The sequence below is a fragment of the Hordeum vulgare genome, chromosome 1H (assembly GCF_904849725.1).
Source record: "Hordeum vulgare subsp. vulgare chromosome 1H, MorexV3_pseudomolecules_assembly, whole genome shotgun sequence".
NCBI lineage: Eukaryota > Viridiplantae > Streptophyta > Magnoliopsida > Poales > Poaceae > Hordeum > Hordeum vulgare.
Genome location: NC_058518.1, coordinates 168,440,958 through 168,467,475, shown reverse-complemented (window position 1 = coordinate 168,467,475; position 26,518 = coordinate 168,440,958).

Here is a 26,518-nt window from a genome sequence, read left to right as displayed (position 1 = left end):
CTACTTTCATAGCACAAGCCAACTACCAAGTTACGCACCGTCGTGTTCTAAAAGATATAAGTGAAGCACATAGAGCAAAATTATCTAGCTTAAAAGATATAAGTGAAGCACGATGAGCATTCTAGCAAAATCACGATGAGTGCATGTCTCTCTCAAAAGGTGTACAGAAAGCATGATTGTGACACAACAAAAAGAAAAGACTCATACGATACAAGACGCTCCAAGCAAAACCCATATCATGTGGTGAATAAAAATATAGCTCCAAGTAATGTTACCGATGGATTGAAGACGAAAGAGGGGATGCCTTCCCGGGGCATCCCCAAGCTTAGGCTTTTTGGTGTCCTTGAATTTGTCTTGGGATTCCTTGGGCATACCAAAGCTTGAGCTCTTTCCACTCTTTATCCCTTTGTCCATGAGAACATGACCCAAAACTTGAGAACTTCACAACACAAAACTTAAACAGAAACTCGTGATATCATTAGCACAAGAAAACAAACTACCACCTCCTTAGGTATTGTAGAAATCTTGATTTCTATTTATATTGGTGTTATATTACTGTATTATCACTTTTCCATGGCTAATACCCCCCGATATTATCCATAGTTTCATCAAAATAAGGAACCAACTCAACAAAACAGAATCTGTCAAAAACAGACCAGTCTGTAGCAATCTGTATACTTCGTATACTTCTGGTACCTCAAAAATTCTGAACAATTACGACTGCCTGGGAAAAAGGCATATAAAACAGCAGCAAAAAGAATCAACTCAAAATCTATTTCTGAACAAAACTGAAAAATAATCTCGTCAGCGAAAAGTTTCTGTCTTTTTCCAGCAGGATCAAACAACCATCACCAAGACTAGTCATAAAGGTTTTGCTTGGCTCAAACACAAAAAAAACACAAAATACACTATCATAACAGAATTATGATGGTGTGGACGCAACAAAACAGAAATAAAAAGATAAATTCATTGGGTTGCCTCCCAACAAGCTCTATTGTTTAACGCCCTTAGCTAGGCATAAAGCGATAGAATCATGTATCGTCGTCTTTGGTGCTCAAACCATAAGTAGCGTGATCACTCATCATCTTAAGGTCTTCATCTTTCTTACTAGATGATTCACCACTATTTTTAGGAACAAAAATAGACTTGGTGGCTTTATTGTGGGCAAAGTTTGGAGTATTCTGCACAGCGGCAAAAGCGGAACCCAAGTTGGTTATAACATCCTCTAGTTTGCCAATCCTAGCGGAATCATGACCTAGTTTTTCGTTAACTGTGGGTTCCTTCTCCTTTAAAATTTTCAAAACCATTCCCACCTTGGATCCGTACTAAGTGATTTGATTGTGGATCTTTTTATCCAAATTCTCAATGAGTTCGATCGTAGTAAATTTATTTTCAATGACGTCCAGCCTGCGCATCACATGTTCCAGAGTTAAGGTAGTTCCATTAACCATGAGTGGGGGTGAGCCTACCAAATTTATTACAGCTCCGTAAGAATCAATAGTATGGCTACCCAAGAAATTTCCGCCTACGATGGTGTCAAGAATATACCTATTCCTAGGAGAAATACCCACATAAAAACTGCGAAGCAGGACGGTAGTAGATTGCTTACGAGTAGATCTACTCTGAGCATTGAAAATCCTATACCAAGCGTCCTTTAAGTTTTCTTCCTCATTTTGCTTAAAATTGAGAAATTCATTCTCGTGAGTATCGTTCGGAGCGGTGAGTCTAGCCATGAGAACAGGTAGACTATCCCACACAAGCGAACAGGGAGCGAGCGGGAGAAAAGGGCAAACGAAAAAGGCAAACGAAGAAAAGGGCAAATATTTTTGTAAATTTTTGTTTTTCAGAAGTGGGGGAGAGGAAAACGAGAGGCAAAAAAGTAAATGTAAGAGATGAGTTTGCGACACTTACTGGGATGAGTTCTTGACTTGATCCTCCCCGGCAACGGCGCCAGAAATTCTTCTGCTACGGCAACACACAACAGCGCCAGAAATTGGCACGTTGACGGAGACTTGGCTTGCGCTGGTTTTTCCCTTGAAGTGTAAAGGGTGATGCACCACAGGAGCAGCAAGTATTTCCCTCTGTTTGAGAACCAAGGTATCAATCCAGTAGGAGAATCACGTCAAGTCCAGAGTACCTGTGCAAACACAAAAGAGCTTGCACCCAACGCTATAAAGGGATTGTCAATCCCTTCAAGATTGATTGCAAAGTGAGATCTGAAGGCGGAAAGTGCAAGGAAGTAAAAGTGTAAGGCTGAAAATATGATGTGAAGTAGACCCGGGGGCCATAGTTTTCACTAGAGCCTTCTCTCAAAATAGCAAATATTACGGTGCGTGAACAAATTACTGTCGAGCAATTGATAGAACCGCGCAAAGTCATGACGATATCTAAGGCGATGATCATACATATAGGCATCACGTCCGAGACAAGTAGACTGATACTTTTTGCATCTACTACTACTACTCCACACATCGACCGCTATCCAGCATGCATCTAGTGTATTGAGTTCATGACGAACAGAGTAACGCCTTAAGCAAGATGACATGATGTAGAGAGATAAACTCACACCAATGATGAAAACCCCATCTTTTTACCCTTGATGGCAACAACACAATGTGTGCCTCGCTGCCCCTTCTGTCAGTAGGTGAGGTCATCGCACGGTATGAACCCAAAACCAAGCACTTCTCCCATTGCAAGAATCATAGATCAAGTTGGCCAAACAAAACCCACAACTCAAAGAAAATTACAAGGATATGAAATCGTGCATATAAGAGATCAGAAGAAACTCAAATAAGATTCATAGATAATCTGATCATAAATCCACAATTCATCTGATCTCGACAAACACACCGCAAAAGAAGATTACATCAGATAGATCTCCATGATCATGGAGAACTTTCTATTGAAGATCCAAGAGAGAGAAGTAGCCATCTAACTACTAGCTATGGACCCGTAGGTCTATGGTGAACTACTCACGCATCATCGGAGAGGTCATGGTGTTGATGAAGAAGCCCTCCGTATCCGAATTCCCCCTATGGCAGGGCACCAGACATAAGCTTGCGGCGACGGAAAAGTATTTTCGTGGCTCTCCTGATTTTTTCTGGGATTTTAGGGAATATATAGGCGAAAGACCTAGGGCTGAGGAGCCCCAGGGAGCCCACAAGCCTGGGAGGCGCCCCCCCTGGCCGCGCCACGAGGGCTTGTGGGGTCCCTGGTGACCCTCTACCTTGGTTCTCAAGTCTCCCGATCGTCTTCTGTTTCAGAAAAAATCTTTTCGGAAGTTTTATTCCGTTTGGACTCCATTTCAAATCCTCCTCAGAAAAGGGTCAAAAACACGGAAAAAACAGGAATTGGCACTTGGCACTGAGTTAATAGGTTAGTCCAAAAAAAGATATAAAAGGCATACAAAACATCCAAACTTTGACAAGATAATAGCACGAAACCATCAAAAATTATAAATACGTTGGAGACGTATCACTTAGCGATCTACAAGGGTATGTGTATCTGATCTCTCTCTCGTATATGGTCATCAGCATGATAGGTCTTCGTGTGCGTAGGAATTTTTTTGTTTCCCATGCAACATTCCCCAACAATTAGAAACAAGGGTCTTATGAACCCAAATAGCCCATTCAATGTACTCATAATTAGAACCAACAAATTTGGCATAAACATGCCCATCACTAGCACGACATAAAACATAAGAGGGGTTAAAGTCCCTGGCTTTGTTGGTAGAGGTGGTTTTGCCCTTCTTGTCATTTTCACCCCCTTCCTTGTTCTTCATCTTCTCATGAGTACTCTCACCCTCTTTGAAGAAGATGTCCTTGAGAGGGGGAGAAAGATTGGTCTTGTTCTTCTTTTTATTATTAGACTTGGGTCCAAACCCAAGTCCTTCCTTTCGTACCACTTCCTTTTGATTACTCAAAAGGTCATTGAGATTCTTCTCGCCTTGGATGCATGACACAAGGCCCTTTTCAAGTTGTTCTTTCAACTTGGCATTTTCCTCCACAAGATGCACATACTCACAACAAGGGTTAGTAACACATGCATTATCAATTAGAAAAAAAAGGAGGACAAGTAGAAATCTCCTTGGTTAGTTTTACTTGGAGTTGATCATGAGACTCCTTAAGAAAGAAATGAGCACCTTTCAAGACCTTGTGGGCCTTGTCAAGTGTGTCAAATTCTTCCTTGAGTCTATCATGGCTAACCCCAAGTGCAACTTTCTCGGATTTAAGCACACGAGTAAGAACAAGAGCATGATCAAGATCTTTTTGCATTTTAGCGTGATCAACATTGTGTGACTCCTCAAGAGCCAAACAAAGACCACGCTCTTCTTATAGAGCAATGGATAGTTTTGTTATCTCATCGGAGTAATCATGACTATGTTCTTGCAACTTGGAGATTGTACCTCATGAGTCTCAGTGAGATCATTGACCTCACCAAGTTGTTCCAAAAGAGCAACAATGTGCTTCTTGATTTCACCTTTGATCTTACACAGGAAATTGTCAAACTCATTCTCATCAAGCTCCACTACCTCACTATTATCAACACAGTCTAATAAAGAAGGAGAGGTAGTGAGAGTGGATTTTATGATGGGATTACCTTATTGATACCCTTGGCCATGAGGCACTTGGCGATACGGTTCTCGTTCGTGGCGCCGAAGAGAGACACCTTGGGGGAGGAAGTGGCAATGGCCACGGTAGCCGTTGCCATCCTCTCACGGCATGTATCATCTTCGTCATCATTGGAGGTGTACTCTTCATGGGCCACCAAACCCCTTGGAGGAGTCTTCTTGATGAAGGTGTTCTTGCTTGGGAAGGACTTGGCTCTGTCCATACGAATGAGCTTGCACCCGTTGTCTTCCCTCTTCTCACAAGGACAATCTGCCACAAAGTGACTCACATTGCCGCAGCTGTAGCATGTCCATACTCGTTGCTTGTTCTTGGATCCACTTGAGTTGTCCTTGGAGAAGTTAGGCCTTGAGTTTCCCTTGTTGCCCCAAAACTACCTTGAAGCAAGAGCCATGTGCTCGTGATAAGCATACTTTGTGCCTTTGGGGCAGCCATCTTCTTCCTCTTCTTCTTCATCAACAATGGCATTGGTTCTCAAGGCAAGGTTGGCTGATGCTATCTTCGACCGGACACGAGAAAGAGCATTGTCGGCGGTCTTGTTCATAATATCCATAAAAATGAACTCATCCAACACTTCGACTGAGGTCAAGGTGTGGAAATCTGGTCTTTGACGAATGACGGAAGACATGGCTTCATTGAATGTCATGATGGCCTTGAGAAACTCGTGCTTTATCCAAGTGTCATCCGTATCTTTGCTCCCATGGTCTTGGAGAGAAACGACAAGAGCAGTCACCCTTCGATAGAGATCACGGGGGTCCTCATCTTCTAGCATCACAAACTCATCGGCCTGATCAAGAACCACTTCAAAGTTAGATCGTTGAATGCTTGAGCTCCCCTTGTACAACACCATGACGTGCTCCTAATAATCCTTTGCACGTGAGAAGGGGCGCAGGTGAGGTAGATCTTCTGGATGATCCGCCGATTGAAGGATGAACAACGCGGAATGATTGTATTGGTTGTCCGCCTCTTCTCTTGGAGTGAGGTTCCTTGGATCATGTGGGTAATAGCCTTGTTCGATGATTCTCCAAAGATATGTTGAGATGTGATTCAAATGAGACTTGATGGAAAAGACCTAGTTAGCTAAATCACCTTTAACAAGTTTAGGAGGAGGACCAAGGTTATTAATATGTGGTGTAGGGACCGGTCCTCCATAGACTGGGGGAGGACGAACCGATGCAAAAGTTCCCATCCCATTCTTGTCAAGAGGGGAAGAAGTTAGAGTACCTTTAGCCGCTTCCTTGTTGGAATTGGCCTCCAACTTCGATGTGGTGGGTTTAACCACAAGCAACGGGTCGGGAGAATTCTTCATCCCCTCAAGTAATTCTTTAAGCATGGATTTGATTTTGGTCGTCATGGACGTCTTGAGTGAAGCCATCACCTCATTCAAGTCATCCCGTGTGACCGAAACCAACTCCACGACCTCGGACACTTAGGGTCAAACCTCACCATAGTCAACCAAACTCTTCCGGTGGTGAAACCCTTCACAAAGAGATATGGCTCTGATACCAATTGAAAGGATCGATATGGTTGACTAGAGGGCGAGGGTGAATAGGCAACTACCAATTTTTAGCTTGTCTTAACAAATTAGGGTTAGAAACAAAAGGTTCTCTCTATGAACAGCTAGGTGAGCAACATATATGATGCTAACAACAAGGACAACAAGTGCAAGCAAGGAATACACCACAACAATAATAAGTACAAAGTAAAGGTAAGAGATAACCGCAAGTGGAGCCGGTGGAGACGAGGATGTGTTACCAAAGTTCCTTCCCTTTGACAGGAAGTACGTCTCTGTTGGAGCGGTGTGGAGGCACAATGCTCCCCAAGAAGCCACCAGGGCCACCTTATTCTCCTCATGCCCTCACACAATGCGAGATGCCGTGATTCCACTATTAGTTCCCTTGAAGGCAGCGACCGGACCTTTACAAACAAGGTTGGGGCTATCTCCACACAAAGCTTGGAGGCTCCCAACAAGACCATGAATCATCACCACAATGGAATGTGGCTCCAAGGTGACCTCAACCGTCTAGGGTGCTCAAACACCCAAGAGTAACAAGATCCGCAAGGGATTAGTGGGAGAATCAAATATCTCTTGGTGGAAGTGTAGATCAAGGCCTTCTCAAGCAATCCCTAGGAAATCAACAAGTTTGATTGGCTAGGGAGAGAGATCGGGCAAGAATGAGCTTTGGAGCAACAATGGATCTTGGGGAGGTAAGAGGTAAGCTTCTCAGGGAAGAATACACCTTTATATAGTGGGGGTACAATCCAACTATTACCTACCCACCTATTGCACTAGCCAAGAGGTACTACCGCTGCTATGAGCGATACTACCGCTCGACAGCTCACCAACCACGGTAGTAAGAAAATACTACCGTGCCTACCACTGTGGAGGCAAAAGGACGCAAAAAGTGCGACGAAGCGGTAGTAAAAAACTACTACCACCCACAGAGCGGTAGTAAAAAACTACTACCTCCCCGAGGACGGTACTACCGCTGGCCCTTTTGCACATACAAGGAAAAACATGGTTGGAGCTCCATTTGAAACAATGGAAAGGTGGCACAATAGAAATGTGTACGTGTTGATTCCACCCAAACCATTCCGACGCGGACCCCCTCTTAATAGTACGGCTTTCCTACGACTCAAATCCACCAAAGAGAAACGTAGAAAGCAACCGTATTTGAAAGACTCCAAGGGGCATCGAATCGTCTTGTGCCTAGTCATGAATTATCTGAAATGTTCAATGCACACGATTAGTCCGCACAGGTATTGTCATCAATCACTAAAACCACTTAGGGAGAAATATGCCCTAACACTAGGGTTGTTTAAATAGGTTTGGGGGCTAGGTTAGGGGGGTTTTACATCCGATTTCGACCACGCGATCGCGATCGGACGACTTCGGTCACATGCTGAGGCTAGGTGGGCTTGGTGCCTGTGTAGAGGGCGTGATGGGCTAAGAAGAGAGGGAGGGTTGCGGCGTGTCACAATATTTTAAACACCGAAAAACCTCTGACGATAACCTGATGACGGTGCCGCTACGGTCGACCGTTCGGGTATCAAACAAACTCCGATTGTGACAAAATTTGGTAGGTGGCATACCTACAATAAAATAAGAACGCACGCCAAGTTTCCACCTAATCCGAGAATATTTTCCCGACACTTTTAAAAACAATATTTTAACGATGTCGTGGGCGCGGGCGTGTGTGGTCAGGCTCAAAATGGTTTGATAACCCACAAGTATAGGGGATCGCAACAGTTTTCGAGGGTAGAGTATTCAACCCAAATTTGTTGATTCGACACAAGGGGAAGCAAAAGAATATTCTCGAGTATTAGCAGTTGAGTTGTCAATTCAACCACACCTGAAAGACTTAGTATCTGCAGCAATGTTTTAGTAACAGAGTAGCGTGATAGTAGCAGTAGCAATGGTAACAGTAGCAGTAGTGACAGCAGTAGCAGTAGTGACAGCAGTAGCAGTAACAGTAGCAACAGTAATAGCAGTAGGGGAAAAGTAACGTAGCAAGGACTAGTAGGAAAAACTCATAGGCATTGGATCGGTGATGGATAATTATGCCGGATGACATTCATCATGCAACAGTTATAACATGGGGAGATATGTAACTAGCTCTAGTTCGTCAATGTAATGTAGGCATGTATTCCGTATATAGTCATACGTGCTTATGAAAAGAACTTGCATGACATCTATTGTCCATCCCTCTCGTGGCAGCGGGGTCCTAATGGAAACTACGGGGTATTAAGGTTCTCCTTTTAATAAAGAACCGGAACAAAGCATTAGCACTTAGTGAATACATGAACTCCTCATACTATGGTCATCTCCGGGAGTGGTACCGGCTATTGTCACTCCGGGGTTGCCGGGTCATAACACATAGTAGGTGACTACAACTTGCAAGATAGGATCAAGAACACACATATATTGATGAGAACATAATAGGTTAAGATCTGAAATCATGGCACTCGGGCCTTGGTGACAAGCATTAAGCATGGCAAAGTAGTAGCAACATCAATCTCAGAACATAGTGGATACTAGGGATCAATCTCCATCAAAACTAACTCGATTACATGATAGATCTCATCCAACCCATCACCATCCAGCAAGCCTACAATGAGATTACTCACGAACGGTGAAGAGCATCATGGAATTGGCGATGAAGGAAGGTTGGTGATGACGACGGTGACGATATCCCCTCTCCGGAGCCCAGAATGGACTCCAGATCTGCCCTCCAGAGTTAGAACAGGTGGTGGAGGAGCCTCCGTATCGTAAAACCCGATGAACTCTTCTCTCTCATTTTTTCCAGGAGAAAGAGACTAAATAGAGCTGGAGTTGGAGGCGGCGGAGCCCCGAGGGCCTCACAAGCCTGCCACGCGCGGCCAGGGGGGTCGCACCTCCTCGGCTTGTGGGCTCCTTGCTCCACGTCTTCGGTTGATTCTTGCGCTAGTATTTTTTATATATTCCACAAAAAATCCTCGTAAATTTCCAGGTCATTCCGAGAACTTTTATTTCTGCGCAAAAACAACAGCATGGCAATTCTGCTGAAAACAGCGTTAGTCCGGGTTAGTTCCATTCAAATCATGCAAATTAGAGTCCAAAACAAGGGCAAAAGAGTTTGGAAAAGTAGATACGACGGAGACGTATCAACTCCCAAGCTTAAAGCCTTGCTTGTCCTCAAGCAATTCAGTTGACAAACTGAAAGAGACAAAAAAAACTTTTACGAACTTTGTTTGATCTTGTTGTTGTAATTATGTCTAACTCATATTCAGATTTTCAGTAAGATCATAAGCTAACCACATAAGCAATGACATTTAGGTCTCATGGTAAACTCATATCAATGGCAAAATCAACTGGCGAGCAATAATAGTAAGTTTCAAACGGCAACACTTCAATCAGAACAATCATGATGCAATATGAACAGATGGTATCTCGCTAGCTCTTTGTGAGGCCGCAAAACATAAATGCAGAGCACCTTCAAAGACCAAGGGCTGAATGAACATTCTAATTCGTGGCAAAGAATATCCAGTCATACTCAATATCAATTAATAGCAAAGCATAAAAATGACGGAGGTGCTCTCTAATTGGTGCTTTAATAAGAACAGGATGACTCAACAGAAACATAAGTAGATAGGGCCTTCGCAGAGGGAAGCATTGATTTGTACACGTGCCAGAGCTCAAGCTTTGGAGACACAAATAAATAATTTTGGGTGGCATGCTTTCATTGTCAATGCAATGACCAAGAGTTTTCACCATCTTCCATGCTACACATGCTATAGGCGGTTCCCAAATAGAAAAGTAAAGTTTTGACTCCCCCACCACCGATCAATCACACTCCACGACTATCCGAATCGTCGGGTGCCGTCCATACCAACAACAATCCAGGGGAAGTTTTGTTTGCAATTATCTTTTCGATTTGAGCATGGAACTGGGCATTCCAATTACCGGCCACTTCTTCGTGAATGATAGTGAATAAACACGTATCGAGGATAACACGCCTAACATGGAAGATACTGATCGCCCCTTGTCACCACATGAGCGGTTCGGGCATACAAAACAGATTATTACTTGAAGATTTAGAGAGTGGCACATGCAAATTTACTTAGAACGGCAGGTAGATACCGCGTATAGGTAGGTATGGTGGACTCATATGGAACAACTTTGGGTTTATGGAAGTGGATGCACAAGAAGTATTCTCGCTTAGTACAAGTGAAGGCTAGCAAAAGACTGGGAAGCGACCAACTAGAGAGCGACAACAGTCATCAAAATGCATTGAAATTAACCAACATTGAGTGCAAGCATGAGTAGGACATAAATCACCATGAACATGAATATCATAGAGGCTATGTTGATTTTGTTTCAACTACATGCATAAACATGTGCCAAGTCAAGTCATTTGAACCATTCAAATGAGGATACCATCCTATCATACTACATCATAATCATCTTGAAATTCATGTTGGCATCCAAGGCATACCATTATAAGCTCCTAGCTAATTAAGCATGGCATCAGAAACTATGATCTCTAAGTTGTCATTGCAAACATGTTTCTCTCATAACAAAGCTGAATTGGGAACGATGAGCTAGTCATATTTACAAAAACAAAATAGATCGAGTTCATACCAGCTTTTCCAGGCTCAGTCACTTCATCATATATCGTCATTATTGTGTCGGGAGCCCGATCCTAAGCCATAGGAATCCAGCATGTAACACATTGCATCCCTTTGTGGTCTCACGCACGGTTAACTCCACGGCTGCAGCCTTACCTTAGCCGGGACCGTTTGCGTCTTTTGACTCACGTATGCGATAGTGTCGCTAGCAATCCAATGTCAAAGAACCCGGATCGACATGTCTAGTCATAAACCAAAGTGGCAGTACCGCACAAGGACAGGCATACATGACCCAACAAAGCAGGTGTCAGTCATCAGCGAACGTAGACGAGTCGTAGCAAGCTACAAGGACTCCATTACGTCGCGTGACATTTCCCCAAAGGGGACAAACACAGCAGCTAAGAAGGACACATGCCGGTCAACCAATGTGTCCGGAGCAGTAGCGAACTACCAAGGCTCGTTGGATCACAAAGGGGCATTTCCTTGTAAGGAGTGCTACTAAAGTTCACGACTAGGTATTCGAACCCCATACATATCAAGTAAGACACACGTACGCATGGCATACCGATATGTATAGATACATCGATGGCATCACAACATAACCATAAACATACAAGCTTTATTTAAGAGGCTCGGAAGAGCCACACACATAATATTACACATTAAGGGTCTCACGACCCATAATAGCAGTCATTCAGTTACAAGCCAGCGGAAGAGTTTAAGCTGTCTGAGTACAGACAGGGCAACTAGAAGGCACATGGCCTGACTATACTACAGATCCAACATAGGGCCAGATCGTAGCTGGGACACCAGCTACTCGTCGTCGTCGATGTCTACGAAGAACCCTCCATTAGGTTCATTAGCAACCTCTGCAACATTTATTAAACAAACATGAGTACGTAAGATGACTAACTACTCATGCAAGGTATCAAAAGGTATTGTGGGGTTTCATGCGGAAAGCCAGCATTTGACTCGTGGCTAGACAACTTGCATTTTTAAATATTTTTGACAACTTGATTTCTCGCACACGAGTCCACTAACACCACAACAATACACTATCGTGGAATCATTCCGTCTCCGTACGGAAATGCCGTCCACGACACTCACGCTTATCTTGACAATTTTATGAGTAGCCATTGAAGTTATCTATGAACAACATATGTCTCCAAGTAGTCCATATCCGCGGACGCGGCTATTCGAATAGATCATAACCCTGCAGGGGTGTACTTCGTCACACACGCTCTCGCCACTTATCGCCATGTGCACGTCATGCACCTCGGCAACCTTCAAGCGGAAGCCCAGCGAGGGAGTCAGCCACGACCGTTAATCACACTAGTACCTAGTCCAGGTTTATCGCCTATCTGAGAGTAACCCGTACGGAAGTCCGGCCGAGGTTTCCGCCACGGCCTCAAACGATGTGCGCAGGGTTCCCAAGCCCACCATCCGGGTGCCACTTGGTACACCGTGCCACTGCCTACCGCATCACGGTCCACCTCTCAGGTCAGCACCATGCACGGCCTCCAGCATTACTATAAACACCAGAAACTACTTGCAACTCCTGGACCGAGTACTAAGCAATTAATAGGCCGAGCGGGGTCATATTTCAGGGCCCAGCATGTGGTAGTATCTAGTCTTGGATTACATACACGGAACTCAGTTCCTGAGGACGGTTCCAATGAAACAACCCGCCATGTACTCCTACACAGCCTTTCACCGGTACCTTTACCAAATCAAGTTCAGCACACAACCTTTGCTTATCGAACACATTCCACAATTCTGATCATCTCCCAGATGACAGACCATACACAACTCTAGGCATAGCATGCATAGCAGGATAAGGCACATCATAGCTCAAGCAACTACCAGGTATGCTAGGTTGCAAGGTTCGGCTATTTACTGTGACAAGGTTAGGTCATGCAAAGGAAGTGGGTTCAACTAACGTGGCAAAAGCAGTTGAAGCATTTGATCCTAATGCAATAAATAAGTGCAGGAGCAGGAACATGGGAATTATCGGGATGATCAAAGGGGTTGCTTGCCTTGTTGCTCAGAGGAGGAACGATATACGTCAGACGGATATTCGGTGGAATCCGGGGTTGCGGAGCCTACCGAAATGAATGGCAACATTCAATAACAATCATATGCAATCAAAATGATGCATGAGCATGGCATGAGAATGCAAAGTGATAAGTTATTATTTTCAACATGTATTAGTTTTAGAGTTGATTTGAATCACATTCGAATAGCAATTCAAACGGGGTATTCTCGGATACCGGTTTAATTGATTCGACCTGATGCTCAGATCAACTTGATGTTATCATGCATGAAATGTCATGTTATGGTACTGATTTGTAATTAGGGCAGTGTGTGATCATTGCATTCATAATGAAATTTGAATAATTTTCCAAATTCCATTTAAAAAGTAATTGTAAGAATTGAATTATTCCTTATTACACATTTTAGGGTTCTGTAACTTTTCCAAACATAGTTGAAAATATCAGAATCAGAATCCTTGAATTTTTCTGATACTTTTTCATATATAAATTATTTTCATTGGAGTTACAGATTAATTTCTATGATTTTTACAAGTTTTAGCAATTTCCTGAATTAGTTTTATACTGGAAATTCTATTTATTGCATCAGACTGACGTCAGCAGGTCAGCCGACCTGTTCAGGTCAAACCTGACAGGGGGGACCCACTGGTCAGCCTCTCTGGGACTAATCCCGCGCTGACCAGTCCTAATTGGGGTTTGACTTGGCCTTGGGCCCACTGTCAGCGAGTGATTAAGCCCCTAAGCTGCTGGGTTAGCTTTGCCACGTCGACCCCCACCTGAGGGTGGTCGTCGGCGACCAGGCCCGCGGTGGAGGGCTCGCCGGAGGCGACCTAAACGGCGCTGCACAGCACCAATTCGAACGCGGTTTGCAGCTACGGCACGCTGGCGAAGTGGCCGATCTAGCAGGGGCATCAAGGGAGGCTAGGGTCGCCGGAAGAGGCGCCGGCGACGAGCCGGAGCAGCGGCCGAAGCTCGGCCTTCTACGAGCGATGGCTCTAGGGCACGGGGAGGCCAGCTGGAGGGCTCATCGTACTCCTGGAGGCTCCAGGAGCTCGAATCCTAGCTCGAGCGCGTGGATCAGACACCACAGCGACGGCGACGACATGACCGGCGGCGAGAAGCTCTCGGCCTTGGTGGGGAACGAGGCTACGATGCACGGGAGAGCGTGGGGCGAGAGGGGAAATGACGACGAGCTCATGGTGGTTCCGATGGTGCTGTTGAGGGGCTCGGGGATGCGCCGGAGGGAGCGAATCGATGGGAGAGGTCCGGCGGCCGGAGGTGGAAGACGACGGCGTTGGGGGCGATGCAGAGCTTGGGGAAACTTCGGCTTCTGCAGGGAGGATCAGGGCGACGAGGCGGGGCTAACATACTACTCGGAGGTGGGTTCCCATGGCTAGAGCTGCTGCGGCTCGAGCTCGAGCTTGGCTCCAATGGCGGCAGCAGGAGGGAGGGCAAGATCCGAGAGGAGAGGAAGAACGGTGCTGGGGAATGGATAGAGGAGTCCCTGGGGAGCTTATCCCCGGCCTTGCCAGCGCGAGGCGGCGGCCAGGCAGGCGCACAGGTGCGTGCCGTGCCGGAGGAGGCGGTGGCCACCTCCTGCTCCTACTGGCGCGAGGGAGGGGACGAGCCAAGGAGATGGGCCGGGCCAGGCTAGGCGACAGTTAAGGGTTTCCCATTTTTTTCTGTTTTTGTTTTTCTGTTTTGCTAACTATTGTTTTGCTATTTATTTCAGCTCCAAAACAAAAAGTAAAAACTATTTTAGACCTCCTGAAATATTGTTATAATATTCCCAACCATTTCCAAAGTTTTCAACATTTTTTAAAATTTATAGTTTCTGATTTCAAATTTAAAGTTTGAAACCAGTGGCTTTTGCATTAAATTAAAATGCTTAAAGTGTCAACAAAATAGTTTTCTCCAATGCTCATTTACTTTCATGATTTATCAGAAAGTTTGAACATTTCTTGAGGCCATTTTGGGTTCATTGATTTCAACTAGTTTGAGATTTTCTTTTATTAAAGTAGTGGCTAGGGTTTTGAGTTTTTCCTTTGCCACTTTCTTGTTCTTGTTGAAAAAATTCTTAGATGCAAATGCAAAGAAGACATGTGCACAAGACTAACTTGCTTAAAGTGTCAGGGATGTGAAAACTCACCCCCACTCAAAAGAATCTCGTCCCGAGATTTAGAAGTCGTCGGGAATAACGCAGGATACTCAAGTCGGAGACGATCCTCTCTTTCCCAAGTTGCCTCCTTTTCAGAATGATTTGACCATTGAACTTTAAGAAACTTGAGGTTTCGACGTCGAGTGGTACGCTCAGCTTGATCAAGAATACGCACGGGGTATTCTCGGTATGAAAGTTTATCTTGGATCCGAAAAGCAATGCCTGAGTTGCGAGACGTGGAAAACATCATGAACCTTGGAAAGATGCGGAGGAAGTTCCAATTGGTAGGCAACTTCTCCTCGTTTGGCAAGAATGCGAAAAGGACCAATGCAACGAGGAGCCAATTTTCCCTTGATACCGAATCGATGGGTACCCTTCAAAGGTGTAACCCGAAGGTAAGCCTTCTCGTCAACTTCAAAGGTCACAGCCTTATGATGACGATCATATTGGCTCTTTTGACAAGACTGGGCTGTTTTCAACTTTTCACGAATAATGCGAACCTGCTCTTCTACATCCTGGATCATATCCGGACCAAAGAGTTGCCTCTCTCCGGTTTCTGACCAATTAAGAGGTGTTCGACATCTTCGTCCATAGAGCACTTCAAAAGTGGCTTTGCCCAAGCTCGATTGGTAACTATTGTTATAAGCGAATTCGGCGAATGGAAGACACTTCTCCCAATTCATACCGAACGATATAACACAAGCTCGGAGCATATCTTCTAGAATTTGATTCACTCTTTCTACTTGACCACTTGATTGGGGATGGAAAGCAGTGCTAAAAGATAAGTGAGTCCCCATGGCATTCTGAAAAATTTCCCAGAAGCGAGAAGTAAAGATACTCCCACGGTCCGAGTTATTTTCCAAGGGAACACCATGAAGAGACACTATTCGAGAGAGATATAACTCTGCTAGCTGGCTAGCTGTTATACTCTCACGAACAGGAAGAAAATGAGCCACTTTGGAAAGACGGTCAATGACCACAAAGATAGCATTATTCCCTTTCCTGGTCTTGGGAAATCCGGTAACGAAATCCATGCTAACTTTATCCCATTTCCATTCAGGAATAGCTAGAGGTTGAAGGGCGCCAGCAGGCCTTTGATGTTCTGCCTTAACTCGACGACAAACATCGCAGTTAGCAACGAACTCAGCAATTTCTCTCTTTATCCTAGTCCACCAGAACCTATGGCGTAGGTCCTGATACATCTTAGTACTACCGGGATGAATGGTGAGAGGAGAATCATGAGCCTCCTTAAGGATTAACTGCCTTAGATGTGGGTTCTTAGGAACCACTAAACGATTCTGGAAGAACACAACACCTTGATCGTTCATGGAAAATTCTTTAGCGTTTCCGCTAAAAATATTCTCCTTGATCCGTGATATACCCTTGTCACGCTTTTGGCCATCTATAATTTGATCCTTAAGAGTAGGCTTCGCCACCAGGGTAGAAAGGAATCCTTGAGGAACAATATGAAGATTCAACTTCCGAAAGTCCTCATGGAGATGTGGTTGACCTTGTTGTAGCATCAAATTGTTACAATAAGATTTACGACTTAGCGCATCGGCCATAACATTGGCCTTCCCCGGGGTGTAAGTTATCCCTAAGTCGTAATCCGAGATCAACTCAACCCACCGTCTTTGCCTGAGATTCAAATCCGGTTGGGTGAAGATATATTTCAGACTTTGGTGATAAGTGAATATTTCGCAACGATTACCCAGAAGGTAATGTCGCCAGGTTTTTAGTGCATGGACCACAGCTGCAAGCTCAAGGTCATGTGTGGGATAATTATCCTTATGTGGACGCAACTGTCGAGATGCGTATGCGATCACATGAAGATCTTGCATGAGAATGCAACCTAATCCTTGTCGCGAGGCGTCGCAATAGATAACAAAGTCCTTAGAAAAATCTAGTGGTAGCAACACAGGTGCGGAAGTCAGGCGTCTTTTCAGTTCCTGAAAACTATGCTCACACTGTGGTGTCCACTCAAACTTTTTATCTTTCTTGAGGAGTTTAGTTAGAGGCTTTGCAACCTTGGAGAAATTCTCGACAAAGCGGCGACAATAGCTCACTAGACCAAGAAAACTCCTAACTTGCTTAACAGATTAAGGTTGAGTCCAATCAAGGACAGCTTGAACTCTCTCGGGATTGACAGCAATACCCTTACCAGAGATTACGTGACCCAAATAGGTCACTTCTGGTAACCAGAATTCACATTTAGAAAACTTGGCATAAAGGCGATGCTCTCGAAGTTTCATCAATACCAACCTTAGATGCTCTGCATATTCTTGTTCATTCTTCGAGTAGATGAGAATATCATCGAGGTATACCATGACGAATTTATCCAAGTACTCCATGAAGATTGAATTCATCAGTCGAGAGAAGGTGGCTGGGGCATTGGTTAAACCGAAGGACATGACGGTGTACTCATATTGGCCATAACGAGTAACAAAAGCCGTTTTTGGAATGTCCCCGTTCTTAATCTTGATTTGATGGTATCCCAACCTCAAATCCATTTTGGAGAAGACTGAGGATCCAGCGAGCTGATCGTACAGATCGTTGATCCTGGGGAGCGGATACTTGTTCTTTATGGTGACCAGATTAACTGGTCGGTAATCTACAACCATCCGATCGGTTCCGTCTTTCTTCTTGACGAAGAGGACGGGGCAAGCCCAGGGAGAAGAGCTAGGACGAATGAAACCTTTGCTCAAAGCCTCATCTAATTGCTTCTTAAGTTCGGCTAGCTCCAGGGGTGCCATCTTATAAGGTCTTCTGGCTATTGGGACAGTTCCCGGAACAAGATCTATCACAAACTCTACATCTCTGTCAGGTGGAATTCCTGGCAGTTCCTCTAGAAAAACATCCGGGAAGTCACGGACTACCGGAATGTCTTCAAGTTCCGGAAGAGGGTTGGCATTTACGGAATAGAGTTGGCATTTGGCAACTCGAGTAGAGACATTTACTATCTCACCTGAGGGATGGGCAAGCTGGACATTTCTAGAGTGAGTATCAATCTTGGCATAGTGAGCTGACATCCAGTCCATGCCCAAGATGATATTAATATCCGAAGATTTCAAAGCTATCAAAGAGGCTAGAAAAACTAGCCTGTCTACTAGAATTTCATTGTCATAGGTTATCCTAGAGGTTTGCCATTTACTACCAGGGGTTTGGACAACCAATGGGATTGGCATATCACAAAAAGACATGTTATGCAACTGTGCATAACTTTCTGAAATGAAGGAATGAGAAGACCCAGTGTCAAAGAGAACGGACGCTGGGTGATGATTAACAAGAAGCGTACCCAGCATGACGTCGGGATCCTCTGCGGCTTCTTCTGCTGACACATAGTTCACACGGCCACGTGCAGGAGTTGGCTTCACATAGTAAGCTTTGCCCGACTTGGCTTGCCCGACGGACTTTCCGGGTTGCTTCGCACCCACATTCTGAGGACACTCACGGGAATAGTGCCCTGGTTCTCCACACTTGTAGCATATCACCTGGTTGGCACGTGGTGCGGCATTGCTAGCTGGACCACCATAAGCTTTTGCTGGAGGGTTGGCCTGATTCGCCTGAGGTGCCACGTAGGATGGCCTCGGAGTGTATCTTGGCGGCACAGAACTGTTTGGAACCCACAGCCTGCATTTTGGAAACGCGGAACCAGAAGACGAGCCAAAGTCACGGGAGTGCTTCCTTGTGGCTTCGAAGTCGGTATGACCAGTCTCGGCACTGATCGCTTTGTTGACCAGGGCTTGAAAACTTGCACACTCATGGAGGCGCAGATCACGACGGAGCTCAGGGCTCGGACCCTTACGGAATCTTGCTTGCTTCTTGGCGTCAGTAGACACCTCCTCTGTCGCATAGCGGGCGAGGTTACCGAACTCGCGGCTATAGGCATCCACAGACAACTTGCCCTGAGTGAAGGCACAGAACTCCTCTCTCTTTCTGTCCATCAGGCCCTCTGGAATATGATGCAGACGAAAAGCTGCACTGAAGTCTGCCCATGTGGCCACTGGTTCAGCGGGACGCATAGCTTCAAAATTCTCCCACCACAGATTGGCGGGTCCTTCCAGGAAATACGCCGCAAAGGTCACCTTGTCGGCCTCAGACACATTCGCAGAGCGAATCTTGCGTGAGATGCTGCACAGCCAGTCACCAGCGTCGAGGGGATCGACGGAATGATGAAACTTTGGAGGATTCAACTTCACAAAGTCATTGAGCGACACTACGGCATTCCTAGGCTGTCGAGCCGTATTCTGCTCAATACGCTCCAGTAGTCGATTGGTCTCCCTTTTGTTTCTTTCTGCCTCAAGCATCACTTCTACCAGAGAAGGTGGGTGAGGCAGGTCTTCCTGCGACGGTTGACTAACCTCACCTTGCTCATGAGCAGGGCCACGGTTCAACCTGGTGAACACCATCCTGACAAACAAACTCATAGCTTAGACCAATATCATATCAATACTAGCTATGGATTAAGAATGTACTGAACACACGGAATGCGGAAATGAATATCCGAACAGCATGGTAACAAGCAACTGCTATATATACACCATGGTTCATGCACACCCTTACATAGTTCAGTACAACCTTAACCGAAGAGCAAACTACTGAAATTATGAAACTACTCATCAGAGGCTTACAAGCTTCCTATACATTATTTATCTAGGCCTCCGGAATTCATTTCACATTACAGGCACACTTCACAAGTCACGCAGGACTGTGAACGTACGGCTACTACCATACTATCCTTCCGCTCACAGCTCAGGCATCCGCATACAACATCTCATAGAAATTACCTCCATAATTTGGAAGCTCAACCTGCGGATCAGGGAACACTCTAGCCTGAGATCCTTGGGATCCATAAGGACACGGATGTGGCCTTGGTCCCCTGACTGGTGGTAAGAGGGGTCCCCGAAGAGGTGTGACTCCTCCTATAGCTGGCCAGTCAACGTGAGCCGGAAGATGGGTCCTAACAGGGTTCAACATCTCCATCTCTCCATACCCTGTCTGGACTACCGGTGCCAGCTGCGTCAAAGCTGTCCACAGACGGGCACGGGTAGCATAAAGCTCCATGCGGAGAGCACGAGCATCCCTGTCTCTGTTCTCTAGCATCTCAACAGTGGACTGCAGAAGTGGATCCTCCATAGAAGAATCAAAATAGACTCCACTCAGGTATCCCTCTTCACCAGGCTGAGAGGCCGGAACATAGCAGAACTCTGAATTCTGCAGCAGTGCATGTCTCGCTCTCATAATGGTCAGCATTGAATAGGCAGCATCCTGTACTGCCATGTCAACGGTGACCCCCAACCCATAGGACCAATGGATTGGCTTCTCAGCTCCAGGGTAGTCTGGAAATACCCTAACAGTGCAGATGTACTGGCTCTGGTTGAAGTCTCGGTACTGTTCCTCCACTGTGTACTCGGGGTACCAGCGGTAATCGCACACCGACATCACCCTGACCAGCATGGCCGTATGACCCGGTACATCAATGCACCTGGTCAGACGTACCACATGACGAGAAGGACGGCCAGGCATCTGTAATAGAGAGTAATGCAAAAGCATTAGAGCTCTGAATGCAAAAATTGGGCAGCATAACGGCTGTAAATGCTCAAAAACAAATTTTGAGACAACCCAAAAATGGAATAGCGTAACCACTCAACTATCAAGTTCAACTCTCTGATCATCAAACTTACTTCCCTTTTCCTAGGAAATGACAGAAACCACATATCTCTTGACCCGTAGTCCTATAATCTACCGATCAGAACACGAGCCTAGAAGAAGATGAGTAACCTAGTCCCTAATTCCCGCAGAAAAGACGAGGATGACCAGAATAGAATAACTTGAGAAGAGAACAAGAGTCTTACGTTCCCTTCCACAAACAATTCCCTTATATATAACTAAAGCAATTCTAGACTCAACTTCGACCAGTTTGGCTTAGTAATCCTATAGTGAGTCAGGCTCTGATACCAACGCTGTCGGGACCCCGATCCTAAGCCATAGGAATCCAGCCTGTAACACATTGCATCCCTTTGTGGTCTCACGCACGGTTAACTCCACAGCTGCAGCCTTACCTTAGCCGGGACCGTTTGCATCTTTTGACTCACGTATGCGATAGTGTCGCTAGCAATCCAATGTCAAAGAACCCGGATCGACATGTCTAGTCATAAACCAAAGTGGCAGTAGCGCACAAGGACAGGCATACATGACCCAACAAAGCAGGTGTCGGTCATCAGCGAACGTAGACGAGTCGTAGCAAGCTACAAGGACTCCATTACGTCGCGTGACATTTCCCCAAAGGGGACAGACACAGCAGCTAAGAAGGACACATGCCGGTCAACCAATGTGTCCGGAGCAGTAGCGAACTACCAAGGCTCGTTGGATCACAAAGGGGCATTTCCTTGTAAGGAGTGCTACTAAAGTTCACGACTAGGTATTCGAACCCCAGACATATCAAGTACGACACACGTACGCATGGCATACCGATATGTATAGATACATCGATGGCATCACAACATAACCATAAACATACACGCTTTATTTAAGAGGCTCGGAAGAGCCACACACATAATATTACACATTAAGGGTCTCACGACCCATAATAGCAATCATTCAGTTACAAGCCAGCGGAAGAGTTTAAGCTGTCTGAGTACAGACAGGGCAACTAGAAGGCACATGGCCTGACTATACTACAGATCCAACGTAGGGCCAGATCGTAGCTGGGACACCAGCTACTCGTCGTCGTCGATGTCTACGAAGAACCCTCCATTAGGGTCATTAGCAACCTCTGCAACATTTATTAAACAAACATGAGTACGAAGGTACTCAACAAGACTTTAAGATGACTAACTACTCATGCAAGGTATCAAAAGGTATTGTGGGGTTTCATGCGGAAAGCCAGCATTTGACTCGTGGCTAGACAACTTGCATTTTTAAATAATTTTGACAACTTGATTTCTCGCACACGAGTCCAGTAACACCACAACAATACACTATCGTGGAATCATTCCGTCTCCGTACGGAAATGCCGTCCACGACACTCACGCTTATCTTGACAATTTTATGAGTAGCCATTGAAGTTATCTATGAACAACATATGTCTCCAAGTAGCCCATATCCGCGGACGCGGCTATTCGAATAGATCATAACCCTGCAGGGGTGTACTTCGTCACACACGCTCTCGCCACTTATCGCCATGTGCACGTCATGCACCTCGGCAACCTTCAAGCGGAAGCCCAGCGAGGGAGTCGGCCACGACCATTAATCACACTAGTACCTAGTCCAGGTTTATCGCCTATCTGAGGGTAACCCGTACGGAAGTCCCGCCGAGGTTTCCGCCACGGCCTCAAACGATGTGCGCAGGGTTCCCAAGCCCACCATCCGGGTGCCACTTGGTACACCGTGCCACTGCCTACCGCATCACGGTCCACCTCTCAGGTCAGCACCATGCACGGCCTCCAGCATTACTATAAACACCAGAAACTACTTGCAACTCCTGGACCGAGTACTAAGCGATTAATAGGCTGAGCGGGGTCATATTTCAGGGCCCAGCATGTGGTAGTATCTAGTCTTGGATTACATACACGGAACTCAGTTCCTAAGGACGGTTCCAATGAAACAACCCGCCATGTACTCCTACACAGCCTTTCACCGGTACCTTTACCAAATCAAGTTCAACACACAACCTTTTCTTATCGAACACATTCCACAATTCTGATCATCTCCCAGATGACAGACCATACACAACTCTAGGCATAGCATGCATAGCAGGATAAGGCACATCATAGCTCAAGCAACTACCAGGTATGCTAGGTTGCAAGGTTCGGCTATTTACTGTGACATGGTTAGATCATGCAAAGGAAGTGGGTTCAACTAACGTGGCAAAAGCAGTTGAAGCATTTGATCCTAATGCAATAAATAAGTGCAGGAGCAGGAACATGGGAATTATCGGGATGATCAAAGGGGTTGCTTGCCTTGTTGCTCAGAGGAGGAACGATATACGTCAGACGGATATTCGGTGGAATCCGGGGTTGCGGAGCCTACCGAAATGAATGGCAACATTCAATAACAATCAAATGCAATCAAAATGATGCATGAGCATGGCATGAGAATGCAAAGTGATAAGTTATTATTTTCAACATGTATTAGTTTTAGAGTTGATTTGAATCACATTCGAATAGCAATTCAACCGGGGTATTCTCGGATACCGGTTTAATTGATTCGACCTAATGCTCAGATCAACTTGATGTTATCATGCATGAAATGTCATGTTATGGTACTGATTTGTAATTAGGGCAGTGTGTGATCATTTCATTCATAATAAAATTTGAATAATTTTCCAAATAACATTTAAAAAGTAATTGTAAGAATTGAATTATTCCTTATTACACATTTTAGGGTTCTGTAACTTTTCCAAACATAGTTGAAAATAGCATAATCAGAATCCTTGAATTTTTCTGATACTTTTTCATATATAAATTATTTTCATTGGAGTTACAGATTAATTTCTATGATTTTTACAAGTTTTAGCAATTTCCTGAATTAGTTTTATACTGGAAATTCTATTTATTGCATCAGACTGACGTCAGCAGGTCAGCCGACCTGTTCAGGTCAAACCTGACAGGGGGGACCCACTGGTCAGCCTCTCTGGGACTAATCCCGCGCTGACCAGTCCTAATTGGGGTTTGACTTGGCCTTGGGCCCACTGTCAGCGAGTGATTAAGCCCCTAAGCTGCTGGGTTAGCTTTGCCACGTCGACCCCCACCTGAGGGTGGTCGTCGGCGACCAGGCCCGCGGCGGAGGGCTCGCCGGAGGCGACCTAAACGGCGCTGCACAGCACCAATTCGAACGCGGTTTGCAGCTATGGCACGCTGGCGAAGTGGCCGATCTAGCAGGGGCATCAAGGGAGGCTAGGGTCGCCGGAAGAGGCGCCGGCGACGAGCCGGAGCAGCGGCCGAAGCTCGGCCTTCTACGAGCGATGGCTCTAGGGCACGGGGAGGCCAGCTGGAGGGCTCATCGTACTCCTGGAGGCTCCAGGAGCTCGAATCCTAGCTCGAGCGCGTGGATCAGACACCACAGCGACGGCGACGACATGACCGGCGGCGAGAAGCTCTCGGCCTTGGTGGGGAACGAGGCTACGATGCACGGGAGAGCATGGGGCGAGAGGGGAAACGACGACGAGCTCACGACGGTTCCGATGGTGCTGTTGAGGGGCTCGGGGATGCGCCGGAGGGAGGGAATCGACGGGAGAGGTCCGGTGGCCGGAGGTGGAAGACGACGGCGTTGGGGGCGATGCAGAGCTTGGGGAAACTTCGGCTTCTGCAGGGAGGATCGGGGCGACGCGGCGGGGCTAACAGACTACTCGGAGGAGGGTTCCCATGGCTAGAGGTGCTGCGGCTCGAGCTCGAGCTCGGCTCCAATGGCGGCAGCATGAGGGAGGGCAAGATCCGAGAGGAGAGGAAGAACGGTGCTGGGGAATGGATAGAGGAGACCCTGGGGAGCTTATCCCCGGCCTAGCCAGCGCGAGGCGGCGGCCAGGCAGGCGCACAGGTGCGTGCCGTGCCGGAGGAGGCGGTGGCCACCTCCTTCTCCTACTGGCGCGAGGGAGGGGACGAGCCAAGGAGATGGGCCGGGCCAGGCTAGGCGACAGGTAAGGGTTTCCCATTTTTTTCTGTTTTTGTTTTTCTGTTTTGCTAACTATTGTTTTGCTATTTATTTCAGCTCCAAAACAAAAAGTAAAAACTATTTTAGACCTCCTGAAATATTGTTATAATATTCCCAACCATTTCCAAAGTTTTCAACATTTTTTAAAATTTATAGTTTCTGATTTCAAATTTAAAGTTTGAAACCAGTGGCTTTTGCATTAAATTAAAATGCTTAAAGTGTCAACAAAATAGTTTTCTCCAATGCTCATTTACTTTCATGATTTATCAGAAAGTTTGAACATTTCTTGAGGCCATTTTGGGTTCATTGATTTCAACTAGTTTGAGATTTTCTTTTATTAAAGTAGTGGCTAGGGTTTTGAGTTTTTCCTTTGCCACTTTCTTGTTCTTGTTGAAAAAATTCTTAGATGCAAATGCAAAGAAGAAATGAGCACAAGACTAACTTGCTTAAAGTGTCAGGGATGTGACATATTGCCTTTCACTTGCACGACCGAATGATGTGAACAATAATAAGAGTGTTCATGCATTGGACTAACACTACTGGAATCTGCGGGTTTGCCGACAGCCAGAGCTGACGGCAACAGACAGTTTAACGGACGGCAAAGGCTTTGTCGCCAGTGTGCAGTCGGCAAAGGAGCCAGCCACGATTTTATTGGCAATCACCTTCTTTGCCTTCAGCTGAAAATCGACCGACAGCAAAGCGTTTGCCATCAGCTTTGTGGCACGCGCTGACGGCACACAGCAATGGCAGCAACGCCGCAGGCCGAGCCCCGTTAGAAGGTTAACGGCAGGCTTTGCCCACAGTCAGTTCAAAGCTGATGGCAAAGCCGAAAACCTGGGTCCCCTGGGTCCCCTCTTTGCCCACAGCCGGAGCTAAGCTGACCTCAAAGCCGAAAACCTGGGTCCCCTCTTTGCCCACAGCCGAAGCTCAGCTGACGGCAAATCCGAAAATCTGGGAAAATTTGGTATTCCCACAGTTGCCAGGTTACACAGGCTGTCGCCACGTGTCCTTCTTTGCCGTCAGTCCGTCGACGGCAAAGCCTTTGCCGTCAGTAAGCTGTAGGCAAAGACCCTCTCTGCTTTTTTCCATATTTGTTTTCTGTTAATTCCGTGCATTTGCAAAACATAGATACAAACAGCAATATATATATATTCCCAGGCCCGAAACAGCACCACAAGTGCAAACAGCACCACACAAGTGCATCACAAAGTGCAAACAGCACCAATATAGCACCAATATATGTAATTAAAGTGCAAACAAGATCACAAAGTATTACAAAGCATCACAAGTGCATCCGCAAATACAAGTGGATTACAAAGTTCAACTAAGACTACATGAGTACAGTCCCTAGAGCATCCATCCGTATGCCGTGCTGCTTTATCAAAATCTGCGTAATGAGAAAGAAGTTAGAAGAAGAATACAATAAGAAAGAATTTATCTAAATTAAGCTAAGCAATTAGAAGAAGAAGTGGAAGAAGAAGAAGAAGAAGAAGAAGATGGAGAAAAAGAAAGAAGAGAAGTTATCTTTTTCTCCTCTTTCTTCTTCTCTTATTTCTTCATCTCTTCTTTGTTCTTCTCTTCTGGTTTCTTTTAAAACTTCCTAAACTAATTATGTCATTTTTGAGCTCTAATATCAACTAATTATGCTATTTTTGTGTTATCAAGTAATTATGTCATTTTTGAAGTAAGTAAGCTAATTATGTATTTTTTTAGGTAAGTAAGCTAATTATCAACTAGAATTTACTAAGGTAACTAAAGCATGGCTAATATCAACTAGAATTTACTAAGCTAACTAAAGCATGGCTAAGTTGATCTAAACAATAAGAAGAATAATAAGGAGAGGAATAACTTAACGAATGCCAAGAAACGGAGGAGAAGCACCATCTCCGTTGGTCGCTGGGTTGCTAGGGCTCTCACCAGGA